Source organism: Anguilla rostrata, chromosome 11, assembly GCF_018555375.3.
Source record: "Anguilla rostrata isolate EN2019 chromosome 11, ASM1855537v3, whole genome shotgun sequence".
In the NCBI taxonomy this organism is placed as follows: domain Eukaryota; kingdom Metazoa; phylum Chordata; class Actinopteri; order Anguilliformes; family Anguillidae; genus Anguilla; species Anguilla rostrata.
The window spans coordinates 7,088,954-7,098,953 of NC_057943.1; the positions used below are offsets into that span (position 1 = coordinate 7,088,954).

The 10,000-nt window shown below is 52.2% G+C and overlaps 1 protein-coding gene across 7 annotated transcripts in view; it reads right to left on the reverse strand.

Annotated features, from left to right (window-relative positions):
• The window catches only part of LOC135235352 (arginine-glutamic acid dipeptide repeats protein-like), a 180,992-nt gene that overhangs the window by 100,534 nt on the left and 70,458 nt on the right, over positions 1–10,000 (reverse strand). The window lies entirely within an intron of this gene.

Here is a 10,000-nt window from a genome sequence, read left to right on the forward strand (position 1 = left end):
CCGGAGGAGCACCACTGAGGGAACCCAGCACAGGCACGCAGAGCAAGGCCTGCGTTAAGCGCACACAAACCTAAAAGCCTTTTCCTACCGCCCGGCTCACCTCCCCAGAATGCTCTCCAACACACGCACCCTGAACGAGACCCCCCACTGTGTTACCATCGCGCGCAAACCACAGCAAAGTCTGACAGGGTATCAGGCTTACAGGGCAGGGATTCTTTTTACATCGCTATTTCAGGCTGATTTCATCCAATCACGGCGCGTTATTTTCACCCCCTTGTGAATACCAGCACTAAAGTCAGCAGTGATGGGACTTAAGAACAGCCCCAGGCCACAGGGACGTGGGGCTGTGGGGGGGGGGGGGGATTTTGGGGATGGATCCCAGTTCAGAGGCCTGCATCCTCAGCAGAGACGTTACCTCGGGCTGGACTCTTCCCTCTTAAATCCAAACTGACAGCTCGGGATGGGGGGGGGGGGACAGGGGCAGCCCTCCGCGGAGACGACAGAGCACAGAGGATCTGCTTTCACCGTCCCAAATTGCTCCTTTCCCCTTCCCGATACACGGATTATTATAGAGGAAATTTGGGTAGCTACGAAAGACAACGGCAGAAAGAAAGAAACAAACAAACAAAAAAATACTATAAATAGGAAAGCAGAGCAGAGCCGAAGGGCCAATCCTGCGCAGACAGCCATGTCACATGGCAGTAGCTGGCCATGAGGTAAGGTACTCACTCACTCGCTCGCTCGCTCGCCCGCTCACCCGCCAACGGCAGCCGTTCCCAAACGAGATAAAGACGCTCACTGTAGAGCTGAAACTGGCTGCCGCTCCGAACGTGAAGAGAGCAGCGGAGAGAGAGGGGGGGAGCCGCGGCGGAGGAGAGAAAGAGAGGCGGGCAGAGCGGAGAGGTGTGTCAAACAAAAGACTCGTTGGTAGGGAGGTGGGAGGGTGGAGGGGGAGGAGGAGTGGTTTTTGGCAAGGGCAGAGGCGCTGTTGACAACAACACTCCTCACTGGCAGCCTGTCATCTCCAGAGCGCCCCCCCGACCGACGGGGCAGCTGCTTCTGTCGTCACGAGCGGTGCACACGGCACGGCGCGGCGCTCCCCGGTGGCCAGGCGGTGCGGTGCAGCCCGGCGGGTTTTCCGCGGCTATTAATCACCCCGCCATGAGCTTCCCGCCGCCCCCTCCCCCCCCCCCGCCGGGGCGCGTCCGCACCTCCGCCTTCCCGAGCGGGGACGGCCCGATCCCAGCGTCGATCCGCCCCCGACCCTACGCAGCCGCTGAGGTCATCGCGTCATCCGCAAGACCAGGAGACGGGTCGCCGACGGCAACGGCGCATTTTCTGATTACATCCGAACCCGGCTCAAACCCCCCCTGTTGTCATCGCCAAACTTTTCGGGACGCCGCACGGCCTGCAGTACCAGCGGTGAAAACACCTCAAACTAAAAGACAAAAAGTGCTTCAGCAACCGGTGTTAAAACAGAAGGAGGTTGGGGAAGTAAAAGACACAGAACATTAAATTAATCAGGGAATTAAGGAAGCTGGGCACCATCTGACTTTACCTGCTGATCACACAGTGTAATCAGAATCAGAATCAGAATCAGAATCAGAATCGAATTTATTGCCAAGTACATTTACACATACGAGGAATTTGCTTTGGTCAACACACCGAGGCAGCCATCTGCGGCGCCAACTTATTAGATGAGAAATGAGAGAACAGGAGGAAGGAGGAGGAAGAAAAACAGTCCTTTCAATGAAACGAGAGGGCACTCGTTTCATTGAAACGAAGAAAAAACCTCAGCACATAGCAACATCATAAAAACATTACAAACATTACAAACATTACAACAAAAACTCGAAGACTTGCACATGTGGTAGGGGGTAGGGTGTCGGGGAGGGGAAGTGTCGCAGCACAGACACTGGGGGGAGCGCGCAGCCGCTCAGGCGCAGCGCATCAACCCTCAGCAGACTGCACTGTAACGGGGGAGGGAGGGGGGTGGGAGCCAAGAAGGCGTTGAGTAGGAGGTGGTGGTGTGTTGTCTTCATGTGCGTGTGTGTGTAAGTCCATGGACTTCATCTCCACCACAGTCTCAACATTGTCTCTGCCGTCTGATACTGATGACGAGGACACGGCCGTTGCCGTGGAGATAACCTCGAAGAGTCCTGATCCAGAGACAAAGTTCCATAGGAGTAGGGAGGTGGGGGTAGGGCCGAGCATCTGGCTGCATAACAATCCAGGAGAGTGGAGAGATATCAGCCTTCCAAGGCCGATGTGGGGGAGCCAATGAGGATAAGGATTGTTTTGGGTTCAGGCAGACTTCTGCATTTTTCGTCTACCTTTAGTCCTGTGGTTCTCTCAGCGTTGTTCCAATCATCCGAATTAGTGGCCCATTTCAGTGAGCCGAACCGACAACTTCTCCAAGTTGGTATCCGTCATGCGAATTTGCGATCCAATCGCATCCAGTTTGCGATTGAGCTCACAAATCGCTTGAGTCTGAGTGTTGACAGCCCTGCCCGTTCCCTCAATGGCGGGCAGCTTCCCAATTAGTGCTGCCAACGCCTTCGGCATTTTGCGATAAATCAGGATGCTGCCAGCTCCAAACAGCAGAAAGCCTGTTATCATAATTCCAATCAAGTAAACGTCTTCAACATCCTCAACGGAAAGAATCGACAGGCACACGACCCTCCACTCATTCCAGGAGTCCATCGTGTATCCGGCTGCAAACGTTCCGTCAGGGCAAGAGGGCTCTCCCTGACCCGTTCTTCTCGTCGAGAAAATACTATCAATTGCGTTGAGAGACCAGTTGATCAGATCCATGCTTTTAGGTTTCGGAGAGAAATGCAGAGAGAGGCTCCGGATAGTTCAGACAGACGCAGCACAAGACAAGAGAGCAGCAAGCAGGGGCAGATAAGGGCAGGGAGGGAGCAGAGGAAAAAGCGTCCGCCTTCGTTGAGAGCAGGAAGAGAATGGAGGGGAGGTCCATGAGCAATATCACCATCACCGCCACACCTAAAATCTCTTATTACTTCAGTTATTTTTGGCTTCTTTTTCACCCCTCTGAGACACCGATATTACCGCGTCCTCAAAAACGCTGTTTTCCAACCGCTTCCCCCCAAATGAGCTTCCATGGCTACTCTACTGGAGGAAGAGCCCACGCCCCCCCAGAGAACCTACCCTAGGCTGGACACTTTAGCCCCTTACCCACTTCTGTGACCCACATCTAATAGGCTCAGCCACAGTTTTTCTAAACTATACATGAAAACAACAGCATGTACGCTAGCCGTTGCTTAGCGTCTACCGTCGCACCAGTATGGATGTCTGTACAGAGTGCTCTTCATATGCAATTTGCGACCACAGGCCTCTCTCTCTCTCTCTCTCTCTCTCTCTCTCTCCAGGCCCCCATTTTGGGCGCTGTAGTTTTAGATTGGAAACCCGCTGACTATGCGGGAGACTCTGGCACACAACCGCCCGCCACATCCCACGGTAGAGCTGCGTGAGACGGGCGCGGAAATTCACCCGCGCATGACATTCGCCACGTGGGGGGCGGGGGGAAGGGTCCAACAGGGCCACACTTCACTCGATTCTACTTGGCTAGAGGTGCAAGCTGGGCTGTTTAAATAAAAAAATGGATCCCACTTTCGGGGCAAAAGAGCGGGAAACACCAGCCTGTTTCCAAGAGCGCACGCCCAGTTAGCGAAGCTACGTGCGCCGTCGCCGATTTCCATTGCTCCCTAACCCTCTCAAACTCTCCTTCCCCCGCGTCGTCTTTCGTACTTTATCCATCTCACTCGCTGGCGCGGGTTCCGCTCGGCGATTTTAATCCAAACCGCTAACTGCGGGTAAACAAACGCAGGCCCCCCCTCGCCCGCCGCTTCCAAAGAGACCGTAAAGGGGGGGGGCGCGTTTAAAAAAAAACTCCGAAAACCGAAGGAGACGAAAACATGGCGGAACTCTCCGGCAACGCGTAGCTGCGGTCGCATATTTCATTTCGCGTAACCGCCGGCAACACAAACACTCTGCAGGCAGCGGGGTCCGCGGGGACGGGGAAAAGGAAATCCAAACGCAAAACAGACAATTAACGAAAACGGGTCACTTTCAGACGGCTGCGAGATTCTGGAAACGATTTCTCAGAGAAATTATTTCGCGATGAACGTATGACTGGCAGAGACTAACGCAGGCTTTTCAAGAAAAAACCTCTGAAGCAGTGAAATTAGTGTGGATCGAGCAAAAGGAAATTGAGAGTGATGTTAGCCTTGGGACTGAGCACGCCTTTCCCACAAACATGCTGGACTTGCAAACAATTTTAGATAATAGGGTGGCCATAAAGGCTTTTTAAAAAAGGCTTCAAGCTTTTTTTTGGACACCATGACAAATCCAGTCCTAACATTATTGTTAAGTTAGTCATACTCGTGTAACCACAGCAGTGTTTTATCCCAAAATACAGCCGAGGCCGGTTCCCAGCTGGGAATACTTGGGTAATTCATTCTGCATTTGAAAATGGCCGTCTGTTTTATGACGAGACCTTGGATGTATAAACGAAGACGTGTGGAAAAACCACAATAAAGGGGAAGCCAAATGTTCTGTGTAAATGAGCAGATTAATCTCACACAAACCTAGAAATGAACACCCAGCACATTTATGTGAAAAAGAAGGCCCAGCGCCTGGCTTCACACTGACTCTGTTAACACGACGCTGCTCATTTCTGGGTGTTACTGCCGTGCACAGTCTAGTCCAGCTCAGGCTTCATGTAAAAAAGCTGAACCAGTTAAAAAATACCACAGCCCTACAGTCAACCTTCTACCGAATGAAACGCGTTCATTCAACAACGGTAGCAGGTTGATTTGGCAATTCCTAAGAGGAAAGTTTTGGCCAGCTTAGAACATTCTGTCCGGTCAATACGTATTTAAATGAAAGCAGAAATGAACACTGAACACTTCCCTCTGATAAACATCGGCTCAACCAGATTGTTTTTGAAACCAACTGCCAAATTCCAGCTTTCAGATGTACTGAAAAAGGGGTCTACTGATCAGAGTACACTAACAAGTGTACACTGTACATACTGACAAGTATACTCACCATTCATATTCTCCATTACTTCTATTTGCGAAAGCACTATTAAGACTTTAAACCAGGGGTGCACAACAAGGGCCAACATTTATTTAATTAGCCCAATCATACCTTGATCTGACACGTGTAAGCACCAGATACAGCCACAGACTGCAAGTGTATCCTAGAGATTTTACTGAGCCCAAGTGCAGGAGTGAAGCAGCGTAGTTCATAGAGCTGTCGGAAAACGATATCTATGGTAATCGGTTGGAATAAAAACCCGCACGCAGATCAGCCCTCCAGGACCGGAGTTGTGCACCCCTGCTTTAAACCTTTCACAATTTACTGCGAAAGCAGTTTGAACAGACGGTTGTACGACCCACTGAATTTCCATCCTGTGGCCTTGCATTTTTTTTTAAAAACCCATCCTTCATTTCAAAAACCAGCAGGTACCCTAACTCATACCTCTTTATTTGTTCCCAAAACCTGCCGTCAGACACACTTCTGTTTTTTCGATCAAAAGGGCCATTTTGTGCTTCCTGTGAGACGGGTTTGAGCAGGTAGCCGCGCGACCTGGCGCTCGCAGCAGAACGGCACGGGTTCGATCGCAGGGGAGCTGGACGTCTGAGGCTCCGCAAGGAATCCAGACAATCGCAGCCTTCCCATAATCCCGCATTCCTCTCCATGTCAGGTCACATCCTAAACTCCTGCACTGTCCATAATTCTGCATTCCATTCCTCTCCATTTCAGCACACACCCTAAACTCCTGCACTGTCCATAATCCCGCATTCCGCTCCATTTCAGCACACACCCTAAACTCCTGCACTGTCCATAATCCCGCATTCCTCTCCATTTCAGCACACACTCTATACTCATGGTCTGTCCATAATCCCGCATTCCACTCCATGTCAGCTCACACCCTAAACTCCTGCACTGTCCATAAGCCCGCATTCCTGTTCATTTCAGCAATCACTCTAAACTCATGGTCTGTCCATAATCCTGCATTCCGCTCCATTTCAGCTCACACACTAATCTCATGGTCTGTCCATAATCCCGCATTCCTCTCCATGTCAGCTCACACCTCTTGCGCTGCTCTTAGATGTGGGAAACCGGGCGGATGGCTTCCACTCAGCCTGAGCCTGTGCTTTTCCACGGCGCTCCGAGCTTGAGGATCAGCACAGAGCCTTCAGACCTCCACAGTAAAATACAGACACCGTAGCGCCGGACCGCACATATCCGCTACAGCCCTGAAGCACCGACGCATCGTCCTACAAAGAGGCCTTCAAATGCATCTCACAGCGCTTAAATCTCATCAAATTATCAAGCAAAACAAGACCAGCTGTACACACGCGACGCTTAATAGATCAACAGCTTCAGCTGCCACTTTAAACAAGCACTCTGTGGACTGTAATGCGATTTAATAGCATATTAAGAGGTTTCTCAATGAGCGAAGGCACACAGATTTAAAAAAACTGCATGTCAGAGATGAAAAGGAGAGATGAAAAGGGAAGGCAAACACGTCTAGCTCGCAGCACAAACACGAGGAGAAAGGATGCGTCTAATTATGGCGAGCTGCCCAGCCGTATTTGCACTGCGTCAGTCACTGGACGACTGCGCAGCTGGACAGCCGTATTTGCACTGCGTCAGTCACTGGACGACTGCGCAGCTGGACAGCCGTATTTGCACTGCGTCAGTCACTGGACGACTGCGCAGCTGCCAGCCGATTTGCACTGCGCAGTCACTGGACATGCGCAGCTGACAGCCGTATTTGCACTGCGTCAGTCACTGGACGACCGCGCAGCTGGACAGCCGATTTGCACTGCGTCAGTCACTGGACGACTGCGCAGCTGGACAGCCATATTGCACTGCGCAGTCACTGGACGCTGCGCAGCTGGACAGCCAATTGCACCGTGCAGTCACTGACGATGCGAGCAGACAGCCGATGGCACTGCGTCAGTCACTGGACGACTGCGCAGCTGGACAGCCGTATTTACACTGCGTCAGTGCCGAGCGGCTGCGCAGCTGGACAGCCGTGATGCGTGTCAGCTGCAGTTCCTGTCCAATAGGAGGTCTCCGTGCTGCAAGTGCACGCTTCTGCACAACCCACCTCACCTCCCCCCCTGCAACCTTACAGCATGTCTCCACACTCCCCCACACAAATCAGCGCAATTCTGGTCAGAAAATGGCTCCACTTCTAGGTTTAACTTTCCCCTATCTGGCTGGAGAAAGAAAGCTCTTACAGACCCAGTGTGCAATCACTCTTTTCCAGAGTTAATTACGCCAACATGCCACTTCACAAAGGTGTAAGATTATTTTTTTCCCCGCCCACAGAGAAGTACCGAAATTTCCTTTTGATGTTAAGTAATTTCTAAACACAGCAGGACACTGAAATGGCCATGTCTGTTCTATATGGATATTCACTTCAAGTTAACTACAGACTGAGAGCCTGCTAAAGGATCTTGCCGCTGGGTAGCTCAGCTGCGATTCGCTGTGTCACTTACGCAAGAAAAGTGATCTCCTACAGACCAACACCAAATCCTCCAGTGCTGAGCAATATAAGAACTTTGTTGTTTTCAGGATAAAAACTCATTTAAACTCTCAACTGGGCTAAAAGAAGCTTAGTGTCACAGCATGCCTTGTCTTGCACTTCTTCCTCTGCAACTTTTTCTTTTTTTTTTTTTTTTTTATTTAAAAAGGATGATTTTGTTTGTTGGGAGTCTTAACTGTGAAGAATTCCCATATTGTGATGCCGGTTTTATAGCCAAATGCAGGCTTTTACTTTCATTTGGATTAAAAACCAGCGCAAGATCAATTTTCCTAAACTCCTTTACATCGTTGCCAGAACACAGTGCTAGAAACCAAATCCAGATAAAAATGCCAACTAGTCACTTGACTGGATTCCATTTAGCAGGGATTCAGATACAGGCACAATACTCATAATCATACTCATAATCATACTCAGTCTGATCCACATTCAGCTCCTGAGGACAATAAATATCCGAAGGTCATAAACATTCAGCAATAACCAGCATTACACAATTATATGAAAGGAGATCCATCAGGATTAAATATAGTCATATTTAAAGACTTTCTGATTGGCTGGTGGCCTGAAGAACTGAGGACAAAGCAGAACCTTCATGGACACATGCTTTGCATTTTCCCAGAAGCCGGGCGGACTCAGACCTAGTTAAGCTTCAACAGGAGATGAACAGAAAATAAAATCCCTAATGTGTTAATGATAGCTAAAGAATGAACAGAACTCAACTTCCAGACTGCTCACAGCTACTCGAGTACACAACTCTGCCACAAAGGACACAGACTAGAGCAGAAGATTACAACACTGTCCTGTGCTGCTTTACATAACACCGTGGTTTACTGTGTGTGTGTGTGTGTGTGTGTGTGCGACATGCGTGCGCATCTGTAATGTGTGTGTGTGTGAGATTGTGTGTGTGTGCGTGTGTGTATGCACGTGTGTGAGAGACTGTGTATGTGTGTGTGTACGTGTGTGTGTGTGACGTGCGTGCGCATCTGTATGTGTGTGTATGTGGAGATTGTGTGTGAGTGTGTGTGTGTGCGTGTGTGCATGTGTGTGTGAGACTGCGTGTGTGTGCGCACGTGTGTGTCCAACCCTTCTGTCTCCCAGCTTGAGCCGGTTCACCACAGTTCAAATCCTCCTTCCTAAAAAAGAAACGGGGGCAAAGCCACCAGACGGATGAAACCGGGGCACATCCCGGGCTCAGGTTCGCCCCGGGCCCGGGTCGGTCAGGGTGCGCCTGCGAGATCTCCCAGCAGCCCCTGCTCCCCCAGGCGGCGCTCGATGCCGGCACGTTCCGCGTTCCGAGCCGCCGTTCCGAAAGCGGCTCCGTTTCTCGCGGTAACAACTCCGGTCTGAAGCGACCGGCCCTTTCTGCCCGAGCGCGCCGACGCCGCGGAGCGCTAAAGCAAAGCACTGCCTCCTAAAGCACCTCCAACAGCTCTGTTCACCGCTGCCTCGCCCCACACAGGCTCTGTTCACCACCGCCTCACCCCAGACAGGCTCTGTTCACCGCTGCCTCACCCCCGACAGGCTCTGTTCACCACCGCCTCACCCCAGACAGGCTCTGTTCACCACTGCCTCACCCCAGACAGGCTCTGTTCACCGCTGCCTCACCCCCGACAGGCTCTGTTCACCACCGCCTCACCCCAGACAGGCTCTGTTCACCGCTGCCTCACCCCAGACAGGCTCTGTTCACCGCTGCCTCACCCCCGATAGGCTCTGTTCACTGCTGCCTCACCCCACACAGGCTCTGTTCACCGCTGCCTCACCCCACACAGGCTCTGTTCACCGCTGCCTCACCCCAGACAGGCTCTGTTCACCACTGCCTCACCCCACACAGGCTCTGTTCACCGCTGCCTCACCCCACACAGGCTCTGTTCACCGCTGCCTCACCCCAGACAGGCTCTGTTCACCGCTGCCTCACCCCAGACAGGCTCTGTTCACCGCTGCCTCACCCCAGACAGGCTCTGTTCACCGCTGCCTCACCCCAGACAGGCTCTGTTCACCGCTGCCTCACCCCACACAGGCTCTGTTCACCCCCGCCTCACCCCAGACAGGCTCTGTTCACCGCTGCCTCACCCCCAGACAGGCTCTGTTCACCGCTGCCTCACCCCAGACAGGCTCTGTTCACCGCTGCCTCACCCCACACAGGCTCTGTTCACCGCTGCCTCACCCCACACAGGCTCTGTTCACCGCTGCCTCACCCCAGACAGGCTCTGTTCACCGCTGCCTCACCCCACACAGGCTCTGTTCACCGCTGCCTCACCCCACACAGGCTCTGTTCACCGCTGCCTCACCCCAGACAGGCTCTGTTCACCCCCGCCTCACCCCAGACAGGCTCTGTTCACCGCTGCCTCACCCCAGACAGGCTCTGTTCACCGCTGCCTCACCCCACACAGGCTCTGTTCACCGCTGCCTCAC